The sequence below is a fragment of the Panthera tigris genome, chromosome A1 (genome assembly GCF_018350195.1).
Source record: "Panthera tigris isolate Pti1 chromosome A1, P.tigris_Pti1_mat1.1, whole genome shotgun sequence".
In the NCBI taxonomy this organism is placed as follows: domain Eukaryota; kingdom Metazoa; phylum Chordata; class Mammalia; order Carnivora; family Felidae; genus Panthera; species Panthera tigris.
In genome coordinates, this window is record NC_056660.1 from 51,632,377 (window position 1) to 51,657,121 (window position 24,745).

Sequence of the window (24,745 nt, forward strand, 5' to 3'; positions counted from 1 at the left end):
AAAACCAAAAAACAAGCCAGAATTTTTTCTCTTTGGAAATTGAATTTAGGTCTTTTTATATGTTCCATGTTTCTCCTAAACATGCTTATGGTTTCCTCTATTCTCTGGAACATACAAACAATAGTTGTAACAACTTGTGATAACTCATGATTGTCTACAAATTCTATCAACTATGCCATTTCCGGATCTTGTTCAATTAATGGATTTTTCTCCTCATTCTGGGACATACATGCCTGCTTCTTTGCTTGCCTATAATTTTTTATCAGATTTTTAAGTTACTTGGAAAGAGTTTTATCTTTCCAAGGATTGCTTTTAAGCTTTATCTGGCAGGTTCAGAGACATATTAATTTAGGACTGATTTTTTCCCCCCATTGCTAAGACAATATCTGAGTATTCTGTACTCCATAAATTATGAGGTTTTTCTACTTTGGCGTCTGGAATCAAACTATTCCTAGTCTGTGTGGGTTCTAAAGATGGTTTTGCCTATTTATTTTTAATGGTTCTTTCCCACAGCAGGGGAAAATCTCCATAGGTCCCTGGAGCTCTCTCTCATTGTCTTTCTCTCATCTTTGGTACTCAGCCCTGCAAACTCTAGTCTTCTTGGACTTCCTGGACTCCCCATTCCATCTCTACTCAGAAAGACCATAGGGCCCCATCTATATTTCCTTTTCCTGTACTAAGTCCCAGGAACATCTCCAGATAATAATCTGGTACAATCATAGGCTCACTTCATTTGTATCTCCTCTTTGAAGAATCACTGTCCCCTACTGCCTGTCATCCAATGTTTGAAAAGCTGTTATTTCTTTTTTTTCCCATTTTTTCCTAGTTGTTTAAAAAAGCAGAAGATTAAGTTGGCTCCCTTGACTCCATCTTGGCTAGAAATGAAAGTGTATCTTTTCTTAATATTTTAAAATAATCAATTTTAACTGGCAAATGCTGAAAGTCATACAAAGCTATGTAAAATAGGATTGTTCATAATCTTCAGTAATTTTTAAATACCTACTGATAAGTTTTATTTATTTGATCAACAAACATTTATTAAATGTTTACTATATGCCTGATATTATGCCAGGAACTGGATATTACCAAGTTAAAAGATTAATTCTTGCCATATGCACAGACTTAAGAAGTCTCTAGTATTTTACTTATTAGTTCTCAAAAGTACATTTCTAGTTTATTTTTATATACTTAGAGATTTCATCTTTTTGATTAGGGATTCATCTATATGATACCATGCATGAGAATTAATTTTTCTGGTTTCCAAAGTTGTTTGTTTTTTTCTTCAGTTATATTGGCCTTACCCATGCTGATGACATTTTTAATTTCCATAAATTTTCATATATAATTACCAATTTTGGTTGACAGAAGTAAGGAAATACTTACGAATTCACAGAAAAAATTACAAAAATGATTAAGACATGAGGGTAACTTGAGAATTAAACTATTTAAAATTAACTTAAAAAACATATAAAAAACACATTCACTCTTGGCTCAATGTGTGTGTATCTTGGCTGAGAGTAGTTTGGACAGAAGGAAGGAATAGCGTCTGTGAAATAAAGTTTGGGCAGCAATCAAGTGTCTCAGCCAGGGAGTGGGGTTTCCATCCAAACTAAGACCTCTAAACACTCAGGTTTTCCAAATATTTTAAAATTAAAAAATAAAATTAGAATTAAAAATAAAAGCTTTCTTCATTTTTTTCCATGGGACATATAAATCATATATGACATTTTTTTTAAAAGTCAGGGCTTAAAAGGGTATCTTTTTATAGATCTTAAAAAATCATCTCAAATCTAATACTCTGAAATAATCTACATTGATTTTTGATGACTATCGTGTTATAAATCTTTTATGTAAATATAATTTCATATATAAAGAATCATATTACACATCATTTAAAAGTGATGGTCAATTTTTGTTCTAAAGTCCCTCCTTCCGCCACCTCTCATTTTCTTATTTTTATTTATGTATTCTGATTGCTGTTGTGAAACCAGAAATTAGGTTAGGCCTACTGAAATCACATGGAGTGAGGGTGGGGAAGGCTTATTTCTCCAAAGGAAACTAAGGCTACCATTAGCAGAAGAAGGTTGATGGATACTTGGGCACTTAAAATCAGCAAATGCCCGAATATAAGAATTCTGGACATGGAGTAAGGAGATGTAGGCATAAACCATAACACAACTTTTATTAACTTTGTGACCTTGAACAAGACAATTTAACTTTTTCTAAGCTTCAGTTTCTTCATCTGTATTATGGACTTATGGAAGCTAAGTGGAAAATGTGTATAAAATGTAGAGTAAATATTCATTGATTGTTCACACCTACTTTCCTGCAGGCATTCATGCTTTCAAGAAATATTTCGAGTATTTATTACATGCCAGACACTCCGCTTGGTGTAGGAACGCAATGTGGAGCAAAATCAGATATACCCCGTTCTCAAGAAGCTTACAGATGTGGATAGGACAGGTATTAATGAAAGAATCACAGATGTAAATGCCAAATTACATAATAAAGGGGAGTGAAAGAAGTCATGACTGTCCTGAGATCTGAAGGAAGATTAGTGGTGGACTAGACAAGGATGTGGGACAATGTTCCAGGTTGAAAAGAAACATTTAAGGCTCTCTGGTGGTAAGAGGTACCGTGGGTCTGGACAACTGCAGGGAGGGCAGCACTGCTGGGTTGCAGTGACAGTGGTTGTCCAGTAGGCACCAGGTTAAAGACAGAGTTGCCTCGTTGGCTGCGATAAGAATTTTGTTCATTATCCCAAGAACAAGGGGGAAGTCATTAATGCATTTTAAGCAAAGTAGTGAATAATAAGATTTGCAGTTTGAAAAGACCATTTTGACTACAGCATAGCAGACATGATGGTGAAAGGCTGGCTGACAAGTGGATGTGACTGGAGCAGCTGGGAAGCCAGGTTAATGTCAGTGCACATTCATAGGAGCAGATGGGTGCAGGATACATTTGGAAAGTAAGAATGGAGGACTCTCCCTACAGCCTTGACATGGGAGATAGGGGAGAGAGCACGGTTGCCAAAAATAATTCCAACATTTTTGCTCGTGTGATGGGGTGGAAGATTTTACCTTTAGCTGCTTGTGGTTTGAAGATGCAGTGGAGTGGGTAGCCAGAGTGTTTGAATTGGATTCTGAACATGCTGAGTTTTGGGTGCCTCGGAAGAATTCAAATGGTGTGGAGTAGGCAGGTGCATGTTTGAGTCTGGATCTCTGAAATGAGATCTGGGCTGCAGATACAAAAGGATGAGGCATCTCTCTGTGGGTAATGATTTAAGCTGTAGCAGAGGAACAGATCTCCTCAAAAGAACAGAAAAAGAAGTCGCTTCTTACTACTCATATTTGCATAGATTAAAAATGGTGCGTAAAGGGTGCCTGGGTGGCTCAGTCAATTAAGTGACCGACTCTTGATTTCGGCTCAGGTCATGATCCCAGGGTCATGGGATCAAGCCCCCTGTCAGCTCAGAGTCGGCTTCAGATTCTCTCTCTCCCTCTCTCTCTGTCTCTCCCCTGTTCATGCCCTTTCTCTTTCTTTCTCTCAAAATAAATACATAAACTTAAAAAAATATAGCACATAAAATGTCATGATAAAAGTCAGGTTATAAGTACCAGTTAAGTAATAAAAGTACTTATAATCTAGTACTATATATAAGTACTAGATATACACATAAGTATTTCATGTATGTTTATATATTATATATCATCACAATATATAAGTATGTACATATAATATTATATATAAGTGCTGTAATAACTATAAATATTACTTAAAATAGTTTTCTTACCCCACATTAATGATAATTGATTCACCTATTAAAGATTTAGCCTGTAGGCCATTTTTTTCATTATCTTCAACATAATGATGCCATTCTAGTTTTGTGAAAAAATGCCATATATGACATTTAAAAAACATCCTGAAGATCCTTTAGATAACGCCTTAATAATATACTTTTTAAAATTAGTAATTTTGTGGAAGCTGTATTCTTCAAAGATTTATGCACAGAAACTTGGCTATAGATACATTTTAAGAAATGATTTATTAATGCCCTTTATTTGCGTTATTCTGTGTTGGTGGTCTATAATACATAGTTTCTGATGTGTTTTTCTTTTCCCTTTATGACAGGCCTGAGGGTAATATTAATATGAAAATTTATAATTTCCTGTTTCCCTTCCCTGTACTATCCTCTTGCATACTTTACTTCATATTCGATCATTTCTTTTTTTTTTTTAATATTTTTTTAGCGTTTATTTATTTTTGAGACAGAGAGAGACAGACCATGAACAGGGGAGGGTCAGAGAGAGAGGGAGACACAGAATCCGAAACAGGCTCCAGGCTCTGAGCTGTCAGCACAGAGCCCGACGCGGGGCTCGAACTCACTGACCGTGAGATCATGACCTGAGCTGAAGTCGGACGCTTAACCGACAAGCCACCCAGGCGCCCCTCGATCATTTCTTTAAACATACAAATTTGTGCAGGTTTACACTGCCTACAGAATCGACAAAGCATTGGCCTTACTCCTTACTTGGAGTACTGTAATTTGCAAACGTTCCATTGTAAAAACAACGGTCTTTGATGGCTATGGAGAACATCCAGCAAAGTATTCTAGAACCTTTAGATTAAATCAGAAGCAAAATAAGTAAAGCAGATCTTATAAAGGAGGACAACAAATATATAAATGATCGTATTTAATTTATGAGGACTTGTTCAGGTTTCTGGTAAGCTTTAGAGCAGATCTGACAATGTACCTGGGTAGGTGGTGGCGAGTTGGTTGATAAAATCACCCTCTCACAGTACACACAGGGCATGATGGCCATGTCTTTATTCTTGCACTCAAAGCCTTTTAGGATTGGGTGGAAGAAATGTGGGGAGAATATGGAAATCTACTGGATTCAGTTCTGTAGATTAAAAGGCATCGTGGGCCGTGTCTTCTGATGAATTCTAATGGATTATTTATAATGAGGAAAAATCACTTAAGAGCGTCCTCTGCAAACTTTTTTACCAAAAGGTAAACGTGTAGGAATATACAGAAGCTAAGTGCCCCATTGCATCAATGAGGGTTTCTGAAGTCTCATTGTTAACCTTAAAAATTCACATGAAAGTTTCTTTTTGTCTAGTATATTGTGTTTTAACATAAACACTAAAATTCATTACTGATACAACTGCATAACTTTTACCTTCAAACTATTAAAGTTAAAATGGGTTTGTCAGGAGGATATATGCGTCTTGTAGTGTTGTCGCATTCTGGGGTGCACTACTGATGGAGTGGGAGACACCATGTAAGGACACCAGACACTGCTTTGGGATACATTATTCATAGGGGCATTTAACCTTAGTTATAAAGTTGAAGCTACATTGGCACGGCAAAATAGAACAAAACATGGCAATTAGCTATTTCATTTAGGCAGATAATTTGAGCAACAGACTGACGTAGTGGTATTGAGTTTCATTTCTAGAAATTGAGGTTGTGCTTCCAGATTATGATCTAAAGTTTTCTTTGTGTTTTGTGGCATGGATTCTTCAAGGGTAAGAGTTGCTAGTTATTTGGTGTATTAGCATCTAGCTCAGTACCTGGAGCATGAGAGAAGATCCGTAAATCAATGTTAAGTAAATGAAAGAAATAGGTTACGTTAATACACTCCAGCTGTGGTGATATCTGACCTGCTTTTTATTTATTTATTTTATTTTAATTTTTTTTTTAAAGTTTGTTTGCTTATTTTGAGAGAAAGAGAGACAATGAGTGGGGAAGGGTCAGAGGGAGAGGGACAGAGAGAGAGAATCCCACGCAGGGTCTGTGCCGTCAGCGCAGAGCCCGGCATGGGGCTTCATCTCATAACCGACTGTGAGATCGTGACCCGGGCCAAAATCAAGAATTGGAGGCTTAAACCACTGAGCCACCTAGGCGCTCCAAATTGAAGCCTATATTTCAATCTTTGCTCATCTAAAAGAAGAATTAATTAGAAATTTAGCTGGATATTCTCCATCATCTAAATACCATTTGATTTTCTAATATCCAATAGCTGTATGCTATGTGGCTATATTAGCATGTTCCGAGAATCTATAAACTACATTTGAAATTTTAAACACTATTCCTTTTGCGATACTGTCTGAAAGGAGTCCATCTATGGGTAGCTAGTTAAAATGTGGGTAGGGGCGCCTGGGTGATTCAGTCGGTTAAGCTCCCTTGCTCTTGATTTCAGCTTAGGGCATGATCTTGCAGTTTGTGTGTTCAAGCCCAGCATCCGACTCTCTGCTGACAGTGGGAAACCTACTTGGGATTCTCTCTCCTCTCTCTCTGCTCTCCCCTCCTCAAAATAAAGAAATAAATTTAAAAAACAGATAGGACTGTGATTTTCCAATTAAGAAAAATTCATTCCAAAATTTGTTTCCTACTTTTTCATGAATAGCACTATATATATAGACATTGCTTTATAGACTGTCTTCTGTTGCTTTATTCTCAGTTACTCTTTATATATTTTTATTTTACTCTTTACTGTATATTATCTTTCAAAGTTGATGCCGTTTTTAAAAGGCTGTCAACATTCAATGACTGGACTAGAAGCATTTAATTATATCCTTGATGCGCTTGTCTAAAAAAAGATACATTCTAACCTTAAATATAGTTTTAAATTAAGACAAAGGAAGCAAGGTTTGAAGTAAATATTTTATTAAGTTAATTTTAGTTCTGACAGCCTGTAGCTATTATCTAATTATAGAGAGTTTCCTAAAAGAGAAACTCATTAGTATGTGACATAATAAGGTGCATGCCTCACACTCAGTGTTCTTAGGACAGAAATCTTGCAAGTAAACACGCCCACAGTGTTTCGAATTCACAAGTGTCTTGCATTTACTGGGCTTGCAAGTTTTATTGCAAAATAGAGTTTCCTCCAAAGTAAAGGAATTACTCCATCAAAGCTCCATTTGAATACAAACTTTAGAGTTGAGACAAATGAAGGATGTAGCTGAGGTTTTGTAGCTGAGGTTTGGTGAGGTTCTGAAAACATCTGTTATATGTTGATGGTAAGGAGGACACATTTAAATCTTTATCATGTGTGTTTCAATAGAGGATGAATTCGTGAAATAGCTGAAAGTGATAATAATAGTAAGTCTCTCCTGATTTTATAGAAGACATCAATCCGTGTTTAATAGCATGTCAGGAACTTCCGCTTCCAGGAATATGGAATAGACATATTTTTCCTGTTCTTTCCACTAAGTACAACCAAAACCTTGGACATTATATATAAAACAAGTGTAAAAAGTCTTTGAGAGGTAGAAGAAAAAGACAGATCTGTGAGGGATCTCAGGACTCATGAGTTTCTAGGTGAGTTTCCATGAGTTTCTGTGGTGAGTTTCCCGGATTTTCTCTTTTCCTCATATATTCAAGACTTGGAGCTAAGGAAGCTGACAATGCAGAGATGCCAAAGAACTCAGACAAACAAAACAAAACAAAAAAAGCCTGCTTTTTCTAGCCAAGGACTGGGAAGGGAACAACCTAACAAGACAGAAAATGTTTATACAATAATCACTTTACTCCAGGGAAACAACACAGAATAAACTGTGACCCAACATTTACCTCACCGGCAAAGGTCAGAGGGCCCCCAGACTTTGACCTTTGTCAGGCTGTGACGGTTGTCCCCAAAGCTCCATTCACTTTACGTTCACACAAAAGCCTGTATGCAAATGTTCATAGACTTTATTTGTAATGGCCCAAGCAGAATCAGCAGACTTGTCCTCCAACTGGCAAATGCTTAAACCCCCTTGGTACATTTGTGCCATGGAGTAGTACTCAGCAGTCAAACGGATGACCTGTCAGTACATGTGACAATTGGAGCGAATCTCCAGAGAATTATACTGAATGAAAAAAAAAGCTCAAAATGTTGTATTCCACATGATTCCATGCAAAACATTCTTGAAATGACACAAATATAAAAATGGAGAACAGGGGTTCCTGGGTGGCTCAGTCGGTTAGATATCCAATTACTGATCTTGGCTCAGGTCATGATCTCACAATTTGTGAGATCGAGCCCTGCATCAGGATTCTGTCTTGGGATTCTGTCGCTCCTTCTTTTTGCCCCTCCCCTGCTCATTCTCATTCTCTCTCTCTCTCTCCCTCTCTCTCAAAACAAGTAAATAAACTTAAAAACATGGAGAATAGACCAGTCATTTCCAGGGGCTAAGGAGGACACAGGGAAAGGATGAGGGGGAAGTGAGTGTAGGTGTAAAAGGGCCACACAAGGGATCTTGATGGAAATGTTCTGTATCAGTGTTAATATCCTGGCTGTGATATTGTACTACAGTTTTGTAAGTTATTACTATAGGCAGAAATTGAATAAAGTAAGTGTACATGGAAACTCTCTGTGTTATTTCTTACAACTGCATTTCAATCTATGATTACCTTAGAATTAAACATTAAACTCACAAACTATGTCAGGTAAAAAGTAAACCTCTCTCTTGGGGCACCTGGGTGGCTCAGTTGGTAAAGCGTCCGACTCTTTGATTTTGGCTCAGGTCACAATCCCTCAGTTTATGGGATTGAGCCCTACCTTGGGGTTCGCACTAACAACACAGAGCCTACTTGAGATTCTCTCTCTCCCTCTCTCTCTGCCCCTCCCCTGCTATATTTCTCTGTCTCTGTCTCTCAAAATAAATAAATAAATATTTTCAAAAAGTAGACATTTCTCATGAGTGGGATCAGATACCAAATTTCCAGCACAAACAGGAAAATTTCTTGCTTCCACTGATTCTTAAAGATGTTTCTCTCCTGCACTACATAACCCCCTAATATCTGGTTTGGCTTTCCCAGCCTTTGAAATGTATGCAGTATAGGCAGAGATATGACTGGTGGTCTTGAAAACTAGAGACACCACATTGCCAAGATCTCTCGGGAAATCTTCTTTAAGATTACCGGATTTCGTTCGGTCAAACTTTTGAGGAACTTCACATCCCATTTCTTGGTTTTCATTCCCCACTGTTGTAACCGGTTTTCTTCTGGAAATAGTTTGAGGCAATCTATAAAGAGTACACACAGAGTCAGTACATTAAAATAAGGATAAAAACCAAGAGTTATGCAATGCAGGCGGGGAGAAATGGGAAAGAGGGTTTAAATTAAAATTCTAAGTCTTTTTTTTGGTAAAACTGAAAAAATATATATCTCAAGTTTTTAGTATCTTTAGCCAAAGGGGTACCGGTGATGAATTATATAACTTCTATTATGAAATAAGAGAGAGACACATTTTATGTTAGGACTAAATTCTGAGTGCAATTTATTGTATGGCTTTTAACTGGCGATCTTAACAATAAAATTACTATTACTTTTGCAAATGGGCTTTTACAAAAACTGCTTGTTGTAAACCATGTGGCTGGTTCAAAAAAACAAAGAAGCAAACATACAAACAAACAAAAACAAAAAGTCTTACAAATGATAAGGCCATAGCACTGAACTCTGGCTGAGGGGATTCTTCCCATGATGGACAGAGTGGAGGGTCTAGACTGAGTCACTGACCTGGGGCACCTGGCTGCCGGGTCATCACCCTGAGCTCATGTCTAACCATCATACTCTGGCCTCTGCAGTCAGGCCTGTGTCCCCACTGCCTTCGGCCTGGGACAGCCAGTCGCGTTGTGCTCCTAGCACAGTGTTTCCTGTGAATGTGGGCTTGTCATCATAGCTCACTTTTGCTTCTCTCTATCCTTCCCTCCCTCCCTGCTTTTCGAAACTGGGTCCTTCTGAAGTCATCATTGTCTGTCTACACAGATCCTTAGATATTCAGGTAACTTTCTCTTCTACAACTACTGATGTAATTCCAGAGCACGGTACACAAGACCTGACTCTATATGTGGCTTATTATTTTTCCAAGTAGTTTTGATTTTATATTCTTAGATTGCAAATGTCCGGAGAGAAGTATATATCCACCTGTCTACTGATCTACCTCTCTGTTGTAGGTGCAGGGTCTGGAATAAGTCCAGCCATATTCTTGGCTCTGCCATTTGCTGGTTATGCTATCTTGGAAAAAATTGCTTAATTGTTCTGGGTCTTTGTTGCCTCATCTGTGTGGATATAGGGATAGTTGCAACACAAACCTCAAAGGTTTGTGAGCATTGCATTAATTTATACATGTTTAGCTCACAGAACAGTACCTAGCATATTGTGAACACTCAGGAAGTGTTATCAGTTATCTGCTGTTTTCTGTATTACTCAGTATTGTATGGGAGAATATTCAACCTTACACAATTTTTAAAAATATCCTAAGGGGGCGCCTGGGTGGCTCAGTCTGTTGAGCGTCCAACTCTTGCTTTCGGCTCAGGTCAGGATCTCACAGTTTGTAAGATCGAGCCCTGCGTTGAGCTCTGTGCTGAGAGTGCTATAAGCCGGCTTGGGATTCTCTCTCTTTCTCTCTGTCTGCCCCTCCCCGACTTGTGCATGCTCTCTCTCAAAATACATCAATAATCGTTTCTGTCCTTGGTATATTTTTTTAAAATATACCTGGCAAAGATATACGGTTACAGCCTGGCAAAGATCAAAGTCTGGGGGCCTTCTTGACTTTTGCCGGTGTGGTAAAGGTGGGGCCACGGTTTATTCTGAACAGTTTTGTGTGGTGACAGGCTGAGGAAGCTCTGCCATCTTCAACACAAGGCTTCCACGTCTCAGGTCATCTCTATTCCAGTTGGCCAGAAGTATGGAGAAGTACCTGTGGTACGTTTTCAATGAATTGGGGAATCGGGTCATCAAAACACCTGTCCTCCTTTTCTTTCTGGGTTTTCAGCTGGACCCTATTCTCCAACCTCTTTCAGGACTGAGTGTCAGCCAGTAGACTGTGAGAGGAAAGGGTATGTGCCATTTCAGACCCGATTCATGTGTCAGCTTGTCACCCCACGAAATAGTTCATCCATTCAGTTAGTTGTATCAGGTTGCAAGAAATAAACTACGATTGAATAAGGTCTATAATGCATTTCTTGAGTCTCTTTGTGGTAACTGTTCATAAAGCCTGCTATTACAATGGACAGTTCTAACAACTGTGTGTGAGAGAAGCAGCTTCACATAAGCCAATGTCATAGTATCTGCCCATTTGTCTTCTAATTTGGGTCTCTCGTTCAAACTGCTTATTCCTCTATCCATGGCATGTCGACATGCACAGCGAGTCTCTACTCTTCAGTGATCTCAGGGGATTCCAGTCATATCTTAGTTTTAGCTCTCTTAACTATGATTGTGTTTCTTTTGTTAATCTCAGAATTCTCCAAAGCAAGATTTGCATTTGCTGTATGCCCCCCTTTTAAGTAAAAGCATCCCAAACACTGAACACCAGCCTCAAAATTTGTTTGGCATTTTCTAATGACTTGAAAACAGAGGTGTGTGTGTGTGTGTGTGTGTGTGTGTGTGTGTGTAAAAATGTGTATTGGTGTGTTTGTGACTTTCCTAAGTCAAAGCACAGGGCTGGCTGAATTCAGTAACATATGAATTTACTGGCTGAACAAAGCCCACTCCACCTTCCCCTATTTGCCAGCGCTGAAATAAAGTGTTCTCCTAGGTAACAGAAGACCACAGGATGGAAAAGGTAGGGACAGGTATCCCCCACTTTTTCAGTTTGCGCTAGACCGCTTCGCTTTACGAAACCTACATTAACGCCTATTTCTGCTAACTGGAAGAAATTCACAGACAATTTTCACTTTTATGGAAAAAAGGTGAAAAGCAAACATGACATCCGGGGTTTGTTTTGCCGTGAGCCTTGCGGAGGTAGTGCGCGCCTTACGCAACAAGAGCAGCCCCGCCAGGCTCCTTCCCAGGGGACCACACTCAGCCTCCCAGCACGAGGCCCCAGAGCTGTGTCTGTGAGCCCCTGTGCTTTACCTAGACTTACTGTGTGCGTCCGCTAGCAAGATGTGTCCTAGGGTATCACAAAAGTCCAAGAGAAGTTATTTTGGGGGGATGGGACACTCAAAATTTTCCGTCTAAATTAATGCTCATCGTTTTTGCACTCTGCTGTTTTGGCTTATTTTCAGACAGTGGGGGAACCCTCTGTTCTTGCGTGAACACCAATTCTTATTCTTGGAAGCAAACTTTTCTGCCTATTTGTGTCTCTCAATTCTCTTTCTCTGCTCTGCCCATTCAACAAACTCGGTTTGATTTGAGGTATCAGGAAGACAATGATGCGTCAGTGCGTGACGGTCTCAGGACAGGCGCTGATGCATCTGCCCATCCGTGACTTCACTCAAGGGCCACTTTATGGAGCATTTCTACATGGGATCAGAATTTTAGAATAAGAAAACTTGTAGACCAAACCTCAAAATTATAAAGAGTGAGCAAAATTAAGTTCCAACACGGGGGGGGGGGGGAGAAAACACACAAGAGAAACTTTTGTCAGGGTCAGAAGTGGATGCTTTCCTTGAGAGGTAGACATTCGAGATCTCATCCAGCAGTGCCATTGTGGTGTGGGAACCACACTCCCTGTTCTCGGAAAGTGAAGTACATGGGCTATTTCTTCTTGTGAGAACCTGAATTATAAACTGGTGACTCTAGAACTGCTACCAGTAAGGAGTCAGCCCAATCTGGAACGGGGTAAATCATGTGCCCTGTCACTGGGAGTTCTAAGATTCCTGGAGTAGTGGCAAAACAATAGAGGTCTTGGCCAATAGAGATTTGTTCCATTGCTGGTGGTTTACCGAAGATGAATCAGCACTAGTAGCCAAAGAATGTCAAGGTTAAGCAATAGCACCCCCCTTCTTGTCTCTTCAGACTTCCCTTCAGAACTGTCCCACCCAAGTCTCTGCAGATGTTGGTGTTTGTGAGATGACCTTGCAGAGGGCTGCATTGGGCCAATTTGTGAGTTCATGAGTTCCTCTGTCTCCCTTCCCTCCTCCCTGGAGGCTGACAGTGTTTGGGGAAAAACAGAAGTCATCCTGATGGTTGGGGCAAAACAAGAAGCAAGTCACGAGTTTGCTGGTTTTTGAGGGGTTACTGCTATATCACACATTGTTCTTCATTAGGCTAGTAGTCTTGGTATGACACGGCATTTTTTGATAACTTAAATCCAGGCTTAGAATTTTTAATGCCACTTTAAGTTACTAATTATAAAAGTAAACTTAATGTCTCTTGATCCCACAAAACACATGTGTCAACCACCAGCTATATAGTAAGTTTTTTGAGATTCAAGATCTTAGGGGGACCTGGATGGTTCAGTTGGTTGAGTGACCAGCTCTTAATCTTGGCTTGGGTCATGAGCTCACAATTTGTGAGTTCCAGCCCCACATCGGTCGGGCTCTGCACTATCAGTGTGGAGCCTGCTTGGAATTCTCTGCCTCCCTCTCTCTCTCTGCTCCTCCCCAACTCATGCTGTCTCTCTCAAAATAAACATTAAACAAAAAAGATTCAGAAGAAAAAAGAGATTCATGATCTTGGCCAAGATATAAAATAACTAATATATACCCATTTGGAAATGTATTAAATACTATAACTATACACACTCTATTATGTATTCTAAAAAGTCCCTTTTGGTTTGAGAAGTTAGTTCTCATAGAAATCGTAGATAGTTGGGGCGCCTGGGTGGCTCAGTCGGTTAAGCAGACGACTTCAGCTCAGGTCATGATCTCACGGTCTGTGAGTTCAAGCCCCGCGTCAGGCTCTGTGCTGACAGCTCAGAGCCTGGAGCCTGTCTCAGATTCTGTGTCTTCTGTGTCTCCCTCTCTCTGACCCTCCCCCGTTCATGCTCTGTCTCTCTCTGTCTCAAAAATAAATAAACGTTAAAAAAAAATTTAAAAAAAAAAAAGAAATCGTAGATAGTTATTCTAAGAGTGGTCAAATCATGTAGGCCCACTGAAATTGGAGAAAGATAATCTGTCTGCGGCCTCAGTTTGAATGTGGATTCCTTCCCAGATGATCCTTTGAGCTTACTTCTTAGGCTTTGTCTGGAAGCAAAAGCAATGCCACCAAATATGATGTATAAGCAAGTATATATATCTGAACATCATTTGTAATAGGACGTACTGGAAAAAAATGTAAGTACCTACCAATGTAAGACTGGTTTAAAGAATTATATCAGATTTATAAAATGGAATGTCTTGAATTCATTTAAAATATTTTCTTTTCTTTTTCTTTACTTTTAATCCCAATTTCTTTATTTTAATCCCAAGTTAGTTAACATACAGTGTAGTCTTGCTTCGGGAGTAGAACCCAGTGATTCATCTCTTACATATGACACCCAGTGCTCACCCCAATAAGTACCCACCTCCTCAATGCCATCACCCATTTAACCCACCCTCCCCCACCAGGGGAAATAGGGGAAGGGAAAGATACATTAGATAAAATAATATTTTGTAAATACAAATTTTTTATAAATACTACTTTGTTATCATTATTATTAAACATTGACATGGAAGCAACTTTGAAAAGTGTTTTTAAAGGGAGAAAAAGGTAACAAACAAAAACTATACATTAATGTGGTAAAATAACATACACACACCTAGAAAATTTATTAAAATATAATTATATATATTACAAGTTCTCTCTATATTGTCATAGAAAAATACTATCTCAGTGTTAATGATTGTTACTTCATGGTTAAATCACAGATTATTTTCTTTTTCTTACATAGCTTTGTATGTGTGTTTATTCCTTGTGTCATAAAGTTATATTAAATTATAGTTTTCAGGCTAAAATGGCAGAATATAGTTCTGCCTAACAGCTAAGAAAATAAATAAAAATAGTAACAAATAAAGTATGAAATTTAACCAACAATCAAATAGAAAGGACGAGCGACCACATGTGGTCAAGTTCAAACTGTGATGTTCAGTACAAAAACTAGTTCCTCCCCTGGAGTGGAGTGCAGTGGTTCCTAGCTTTACCCCTATGTCCCAGTAGTTGTAGTGGGTAGAAAAGTTGAATCAATGAAATTCAAAACTTAAAATTCTCAGCAGCATCATTATGATTTGTATCCACCACCATTCCCAGGTTAGAGAGCAGTAAGCAGGCTGAGGCTGCGAGGATGAGGAAATTATTCCAGGAAGAGTCAAGGACAAATCCTATAGAGTAAAGGCTACATCACTTGAGCCAATAGAAATGGACTTCAAAACCACTGGAGAGGTTTGAGATTATCCAGGATTTCCTGATAAATCCTGGCAAAACTTAAAAGCCCCAGTGATTCCCTTTCTGGACTAAAATCGTTTCCCAACTAGGTGAAATGATACACAACATTGAAGAAAATCCCAAAGGAGACAGTGGAGCCGCTGGCCTTAAAGGAGAATGTGCAAAGACCCAGCTGAACTCCTCCCCACCCTCACTTTCCTTCCATAGCACTCACCACTGCCTCTAGGCTACAGAAAAGCAAAGGGAACACGAGGTTCAGCCTTTGTAGCCAAGAAGAACAGACAAACAGGTTTTAAAAGCAGGAGGGTAGGTGTCTAGAAACATTTAAATGCTTAAAAAATTCTATTTCTCACACCTGTGGATGGGTTTTCCACACCAAAAAATTCTATAATTCTCTGCAGATACAACTGAGTATCCTACAATTTACTTCAGTTCTGACACTAACTACCTAGAGTTAGCACATACCCTGCTGGTTAAGGGCTCTAGGATTTCAGATGCTAATCACAAGTAGTGGGTCCCCAGGTTATCCACACTTCTGTCCAACTTGGCCACAAATCAAGTTTCCATAATCCCCTCCACAAGTTTGACAATTTGCTGTAGAGACTCACAGAACTCAGGGAACATTTACATTTACCAGTTCATATTATAAGGAACGTAAATGAGGAGGCAGACAAAGAGGTACTAAGGGCAAGGTCTGAAAGGGTCCTGAGTGCAGGAGCTTCTGTTCTGGGCGGCAAGTGGGCCATCTCTCTAGCACATGGATGCATTCCCCAGCCCCAAAGCTCTGGGAAGTCCATTGTTTAGGGTTTTTATGGAGGTTCCATTATGTAACCATATTTGAATAAATCATTGGCATTGGTGATTAGCTTAGTCTCTAGCCCTTCTCTTCTTGGAGGTTGGGAGGTGGGGAAGAAAGTTTCAACCCTCCAGTCACATGGTTGGCTCCTTTGGCAAGCCAAACCTCCATGCTGAAGCTATCTAGGAAACTATCTAGGGGTCACCAGCTACCAGTTATTTCATTATCATATAAAAAGACACTCATCAGGGGCGCCTGGGTGGCTCAGTCAGTTAAGCGTCCGACTTCAGCTCAGGTCACGATCTCGCGGTCCGTGAGTTCGAGCCCCACGTCGGGCTCTGTGCCGACAGCTCAGAGCCTGGAGCCTGCTTCGGATTCTGTGTCTCCCCCTCTCTCTGCCCCTCCCCTGCTCATGCTCTGTCTCTCTCTCTCTCTCAAAAATAGATAAACATTAAACAAATTTTTAAAGGATTGCTTTAAGGGGCATGTGGGTAGCTCAGCCGGTTAAGCGTCCAACTCTTGATATTAGCTCAGGTTGTGATCTCGCAGTTGTGGGATTGAGCCTCGTGTCAGGCTCTGTGCTGAGCGTGGAGACTTGGTATTCCCTCTCTTTCTCTCTCTGTCCCTCCCCCGCTAGCTCATGCTCTCTCTCTCTCAAAAATAAATAAATAAACTTAAAAAAAAAAGTATTGCTTTAAATACTTTCTGCTAGGAATGAAGTTTTATGGCAGACACATTAGCTTTTAAAAGAATATTTTAGGTTAGAGTCTTCTTAAAGTTTAAATGGTCCTCTGTTCGATGTATGCAGTTTCACTGTCAGCTCATGTTCAGGTAAGAACATGCTCAGTTTACCAGACACGGCGAGAAGGCCAGTGTGGCTGGAGGCACAGCAGGGCAGAAAGAGGGCAAGAGGTTAGAGAATTCATTGAGGGTATTGTGGTCATAGTAATGACTTCGGATTTTATTCTGAGTGGCATGGGAAACTAGTGAGTGCGCTAGAATGGCATTAACTGTCATTTTTATAATACTCATCCCGCACTGAGACCAGGGGTTACAAGTGCAGCGTGGGGGGGGGGGGCAGTCAGAGTGCTTACAGTCACAAGGAAGAGGTGATAGATACTTGGAGCTGAATATCGGTAGTTGAGATGTGAGAAGTACTTGTGTTCTACATGTTTTTGCAAGTACAGCTGACAGAATTTGCTGATGGATTAACTATGAGGTATTAGAGAAGGACAAAGCGGACAAGCACAGTTACAAGGGCTTGAGCCCACATTTAAGGACGTGCAGATATTACACGATATGTCAACGGACTAGAATTTAAATACAAATTTGAAAAAAAATAAAAATACCCAGCCATATTACTATTTTCAATGTGCCAATGTGCTTTCGATGGTTCATAACATTTGCATTCTATCTCATTACCATGTTTCCTACGATTAGTCTTCATTCTATATTTGAACATATTTAGTTATTGCTACCACTGATTTTATGTCAGCTTTTCCTTTCTTGCTTTTCTTATACCTACTTCTTGGTGGACTTGATTTCATCATCAGCTTTTTTTTTTAGGGAGATTCACAGATCCCACATTCCCTGGGGTATTTCTTGGTCGTAAATGTCTGGCTTTGAGTTATATCAAATGACACTTTTTCTCGAGTTTCACTTTCTTTCCCCGAGAGCCTTGCACCTGTGACTCTGCTGTCTCTTATCCCTGAGTGTTGTTCCCTGCCTTTTGCTACAGATTCTCCACTTATATTCTGCTTTGTCCTCAAGTATTTTTTCAAGAGCCACTTAAAGATATTCTACTCTTTGCTTTTTTTTTTTTATCTTGGAATTGTCTGCTTATTGTCTTCATACTTGACAGTTTAACTACTTATACTGTTTTAAGTCACACTTTGTTCCTCAATATTTGGGGGAAATTTTCCATTGTTTTCTGACATTGATTGTTAGCACTAAGAAACCAAGCTCCAGCCTGATTTTTTTTTTTTTTTTTTTTTGACCCTTAGAAGTGATGTACTTTGTGGGGCACTTGGGTGGCTCAGTGGGTTAAGTGTCTGACTTCAACTCAGGTCATGATCTCACAGTTCACGGGTTTGAGCGTCACGTAGGGGTCTGTGCTGACAGCTTGGAGCCTGGAGCCTGCTTTGGATTCTTCTGTGTCTCCCTCTCTCTCTGCCCCTCTGCTGCCTGCTCTCTGTCTCTGTCTCAAAAACAAATAAACATTAAAAAGATTATAAGAAGTGACTTACTTTGCGTGTCTAATGCCTAAAAATTTCTTTATCTTTAAAGTTCAACAAATGAAATATTCTTCAGTATTGTTTGCTTGATGATGATGATGATGATGAGAATGGTGATGTGTGTTTGTATATCCTAAAACATACTACCTTCTTTCAAAACTTTACATTTGGTTCTCTTTTCAGTTCAGAAAAAAAGTGTTATTCTATTATTCCTTTGAATACTTTTTCATTTTTCTGCGTGCCCTATTTCATGGACATTGATTCTGTATTATTTTTGGCTTCTAAACTCACTATCCTCTCTCTAATTTCTCTTTGTCTTTTTCTTAAGCATGACCTGTGATTATTTCAAGACTTTCTGGAACAGGAACTTAATATCCAACCATCCATTCCCTTGGCATTATTTTTCATGTATTATTTCTGTAATAATGTCATTTGTATCCTTAATTTACCAATAACTTCTTATGTTATTCAATTCATATAGTTATTAAATTCTTCTATTGTATGATGAATTTGAAAGGAAATTTCATCTGTTTCCTGGAGTATGTTTTCTTATAGGACTGGTCCTGTGAGGGTTTTTTTTCCCCATGTGGTATATATTCACAATTGCCATGACAATTCTTTGCACAAACTACCCAAATCTATTTATTGGATACAGCATTGTAATATTGTAATATAATAAATATGAAATATAGATAATGGTTTTCATCCCCTGTTTCTATCACACAGCCCCTAAAGCCTTTACAATTTCTTGGGGCGCCTGGGTGGCTCAGTCGGTTGAGTGTCCGACTTCGGCTCAGGTTATGATCTTACTTACATGAGTTCAAGCCCCGTGTCGGGCTCTGTACTGACAGCTCAGAGCCTGGAGCCTGCTTCAGATTCTGTGTCTCCCTCTCTGCCCCTTCCCCACTCACACTCTGTCTCTCTCTCTCTCTCTCTATCAAAAATAAATAAACATTAAAAAAAATAACCTTTACAATTTCTTGAGTGGTAGGAGCATCACGTGTTATATTTGGTCTTAGCACCCAATTCCTGACACAAAAGCTTTTAAGACCCTTAGAATTTCTTGGGGGATGAGTGTCTTTTTATTTTTATTATTTTATTATTTTTTAATGTTTATTTATTTTTGACAGAGAGAGAGAACTCACAAACTGCAAGATCATGACCTGAACAAAAGTTGGGCACTTTACCAACTGAGCCACCCAGGTGTCCCTAAAGCAATCCTATTAAAAGAAAGTAAGAAAGCTGTGGGGAATTCCCATTAAAAATTATACTTTCTGAGCAAACATGTTAGTAACTAAAATAATTTTAAAAATATTGTCACCAAACTATACATGATAAAACATAGAGTTGGTCAGTTTAGCTTCTTTTAAAAATTTATTTATTTATTTTGAGAGACAGAGAGAGAGAGTGGGCAGGGAGGGCAAGAGAGGGAGGGGGACAGAGAAAGTCCCATACAGGCTCCACTGTCAGTGCAGAGCCTGACTCCAAGCTTAAATCTATGAACCATGAGATCATGAGCTGAAATCAAGACTCAGATGTTCAAGTGACTGAGCCACCCAGGCACTGCCTAAATTAGCTTTGTAAAAAATACATTTTAAGTTCTGCATAATGGAGCCTAAAGTTTTGTAATACTAGCATAAAGATATTCCCCTATGTACGTATGTAGTAAATTAGATAAACCCATAATCCACTGAGGACATTAAATTTCTTTTGAATAAAAAGGTGGATAATATGCCAAATTCTAGATTAGGTATATAGTTCATGGCTATAGAGACAAAATGAGGTAGAAAGCTTAGGAGTATATTTGGATAAAATGAGTTAACTAAGTGCATTATATGAAAAAAAAAAGAGTGGTTTTCTGAAATGAATTCTTTGAATTGATTGCACAAAGTGAAAAATAGAAAAAAGAAGCAAGAAAGCAAAATGAACAGGAAAACTACATAAAATAAACCTTAATTTAGATGCAGATTGTGTTAGTATCTCTCCTCTAGTCTGATCTTCTCTCCATATCACTCACACTCTCAAGTTGAGCTAACAAGAAAACAGTGAAATTTACATGGAATTCAGATACCTTTTCTTATGAGCTAGAGAGACAAAGAAATCCCTTCCTTGAAGTTCCTGAGTTAAGAGACAGGCCATTTTCTATGTGAGATAATGTGTTCACCTCTTAACTACGGAGAATGGAGCTTGATGAATAATCAGCTGGACAGCAGTTGTGCAATCACTGATAGGAAGTCAGGAGTCACCGCTGGGAAAACATAAGAAAGTTTGAAGAGCCTAAGGATAGAGGGAAGGGCTCCAGATCCCCCAGGGGAATTAGGGAATTTATAGGTTCAAGTAAAAGTAGTGTGTTTTGGTACTTTTATCTCAGAAACATACAGAAAATTGTTCAAAAAAAGTTAGTGGGTCTACAGTTACAGATTTTATTTAGGAAAAACAAAACAGGAGAAAAACCTTAGAGCTATCTGTACACGGCAAAGTTTACAGAAGAAAGTGTCCTTTGTTACTCTGTTGGATGTAACATTCAAAGCATTCCAAGATTTCACCGTCCCTCTGTAGAAACTCTGCCGATTTAGGGAAGCGATTAATTTCAATCTGCAATTTTTCTTCGTTCCCTTGTAGATCCTTATTTGAGCAGCTTAGTGGGGAAGCTTAAGAGTTCTTACAACTCCCCCTTCTGGCAGCAAATAAGAAGTGCAACTTTAATGTGGAAAACTTCAGATATTTATCTGGAAAGTAATGGCTAACTATAAGATCAACTTTTAATTTTAAAAACAAGATTGCTTCCAGCTCTGATCTCTGAAGAAGTTTAAAACGTAAATTAAGAGTCGCCTGGGTGGCTCAGGTCATGATCTCGCAGTTGATGAGTTTGAGCCCCGCGTGGGGCCGTGTGCTGACAGCTCAGAGCCTGGAGCCTGCTTCAGATTCTGTGTCTCCATCTCTCTCTTCCCCTCCCCTGCTCTCTCTCGCTCTCTCAAAAATAAAAGCACATTAAAAACAATTAAAAAGAAATAAAAAACAAAACATAAGTTAAAACCACAAAAAGTAATAATTAAATTTGTCGGAGAGCCTAATTTCCTGAGAAGTCAGATCAACAATGAATCTTACGTTATACATTTAATTCAACAGCCTAATTTCAAAAATTCATATCTGACATCTGATCCAGAATAACATTTTCATCTCCTGAACTTTCAGATTGTGCCTCTGCAGAATGCCATTCTGTCTCCATAGATCTATCGTTATCTGTGGCAGAAACAAAAGGTTCCCCAATCATTTAATCTACCCTCCCCCCCCCCACCACACATTTTAACCCCCTTGCCATTCTTGCAATTGGGCAGCAGTGATGTGCATCACTTACCGGTCTTCAAACAAAAGAACCTGCCCACGACCCCCAAGTGTCTCCCCCATAGCTGCGGTCACTGCAGACGTCCCAGATAGTGTCCATCGGCCTAGTGCTTGAGTGCCCATATGGAGCAGATTCCCCTGCGTGCCCATTCTTCCGATTGACCCACAGTGGATTCTGCATGAGAAATGCCTGTTAAAAGTTAAGCAATTGAGATTTCGAGGCTCTTATGTGCTGAAAATAATAAAGTAGCTGATGTTTTCAGAACACCTGCAGCATATTAGGCACAATCCCGAACACTTCGTACGTCTCACTCGGTGTTTGCAACAGGCCAGTGAAGCAGTTTTGCTATTTTAGTAGCCACATTTTATAGATGACCAAACTGTGGCAAAGGTAGGTGCAGTAACTGATCCCAGGTAAGATGGCAAGGAAGTGATGGAACCAGGAAGCAACTCAGTCTCCAAATTCCCTCAGTTTCTATTTCTACTCTACACTGTCTAATAAGCCAGACTTCACAATTCTTTTTTTTAAGCATTCTTTTTTTTAAATTTTTTTTAAACGTTTATTTATTTTTGAGACAGAGAGAGACAGAGCATGGACGGGGGAGGGGCAGAGAGAGAGGGAGACACAGAATCTGAAACAGGCTCCAGGCTCTGAGCCATCAGCCCAGAGCCCAACGCGGAGCTCGAACTCACTGACCGCGAGATTGTGACCTGAGCCGAAATCGGACGCTCAACCGACTGAGCCACCCAGGCGCCCCCAGACTTCACAATTCTTTAAGACTAGCTACACTCAACTGAATGTCATAATTCTATTCAGTAAGCTATAAAGGCAAGTTGTTATACACTTGCCCATTTAACCAAAATATAGTTATCAAGAGTCTACTTTGTTGAAGGCACAGTGAGGGATGAAAGCAGTGTGAGGTATGGAATGTAGTATGAAGTATGGTCCCTTATCCTCACAGAGATTTTATCAAGCTAGGGAGATCAACTGGAGAACTATGGGAAGGCCAATAGCAATACAGGAGGCTTTACACGGCTAGTTGTCGAACTAACCTTCAAACAGTAAGTGATCAGGAAGTGTTCATTGGGGAGAGGAAATGGGGACACGCAGGAGGGAAAATCAGGAAAGAAAGGTGCAGAAAAACTAGCAAAGGAGGTGAATAAGATCAGACTGCAGATTCCCATCCCACAAGGTACGATAGTCAAACAAGGCTCCATGGATGAGGTGGGGCTTGAGCATAAACTTGACAGACAGGTAGGATTTATATCGACAGGGTGGGTCAGGGCTTTTCAAGTGAGTAGAGTGGCCCAAATACATGCGAGGGCTCGCAACATCTCTAAGAAGAGAGAGTTTGGCAGGGACAGAGAACTTCCATGTTATTGATCATGGTGTGATGAGGCAGATAAGGATAATGGCCAGCAAATTACGAGGATCTGAAGTTGTGTTTATCTTCTATGCAACAAGACATCCTTAATGTCTGTAGAATACTGAGCTGTCACTGAAATATAGGTAGATGTCCAGAAAGGTAGCTGGAGGGATCATGAATACCCACGCACAGGCACACGTGCAAGTCACTTTAACTACGGCAATCTGTCTATGATGTCTGCACATATGATTTCTCAAAGTTTTTGTCTGAACCAGCTATTTACTTATTCAAAAAATGGTCTCCGTTAACAGTTTTTATGCTGTTCTATCCTGGTTTTTTGATCTCCATATTATTTAGTTGAAAACAAATGAGAAACCACAAAGTATTTTGAATATTATTTTATTAGAGAAATGTATGCATATGGGTTATATCAAATATGTATCAAACACGGTTCTACTCCTCAGGGTTAAGCTCTTTTAACTGTCTCTTTTAGTTTGAGGTGGTAGTTGCCTTTATAACCCTAAATTATATGCTTCTTCGCTGATTTCTTGACTTTCAAAATTATGAAAATATCTTGACTTTTTAATACAAAAATATGAGAATCTGTCTCATGCTACTCTTTTTTCTTCAATTTGGTATTTTTATATCATTAGTAACTTTATTATTATTATTTTTAACTAACTTTATAACTTTCAATAATGTCCTTGACTTCTCTTTCTTTTCCCATCTACTTCAGACAATACTTCTCGAGTCCTCTTTTGTGAGATGAAGCTGTGAGTTCTCCAGCCTTTCTCTCCACAAGTTTTCTTCCTTCTGAAAGTCTGACTTACAGCTGTATTTTTACTTTGACCTTGTCAAGATTACTAACATCTCCCACCTCTCCAGTATTCTCAACTAAGTCTCTCACCTTTTCACAATACGTTGATGATAAGATTTGAGAGCCAAAACCAATCTTTTTTTTAATCTTTTTGTTTTTAATGTTTTTTTAATGTTTATTTTTGAGAGAGAGAGAGAGAGAGAGAGAGAGAGAGAGAGCATGGTAGGGGACGGGCAGAGTGAGAGGGAGAACAGAGGATCCGAAGCAAGCTCTGTGCTGGGAGTAGACAGCCTGATGCGGGGCTCAAACTCATGAACCATGAGATCATGAGCCGAGCCAAAGTGGGACGCTTAACCGACTGAGCCACCCAGGTGCCCTCAGTCACAAAGCAAACTTCACACTGGTCTGATCACACACCCACACTTTTCCATGCCACACCAAGTTGCATGCTTCCATCAGCCGGATGCCTTCATCTCTTGGTCACCTTAAGAAAATGTTTTTAGAGTTAAAGTCAACTCAATTCTCCTTTTAAATACTTCATCAATTATTAAGTTCATGTCATATTTAGTTTGCTTTTTATCTAGACAATCAATTTCATGATCAGCGTTTTTTGTTTGTTTTCTTCAAGGTTTTTAATTGCCTTTCTTTTTAACTTGTGTTGGTCGTATTCATTATAACATGTTTTTCTTCTTGTTCTTATTTTAGGCACCTAGTATGTCCTGATCTCTAAAAAAATGTTAGAGGCTTTCTGAATATCTTTATTTTCTCCGGGGTCTGTGTTCTGGTTGTTATTCTCATCCCCGTTACTGGCTTGCGTATGGATTCCTCATATGCCTGGTGATACTTGGTTATCCATTCAGGGCTGATATGGAAGCAAAAGGTAGATGGGGTGAGTTTCCCCTGCTATTGCATCTCAACTGAAGTTTCCCCTGGTGAGGAAATTATAATTGGCAGTTCTGTGTGGGGCTGATCCAGGCCAAAAGGATGATTGGGTCCCTGAGCCAACTCTGCATATCAATACAGTTTCACCCTTTCTTGCTGTAGAAGGAAGAGATAGTGACCATAGTTGTCTTTCTTTTTTGCCACCTGAAAAAGATTGCTCTGATA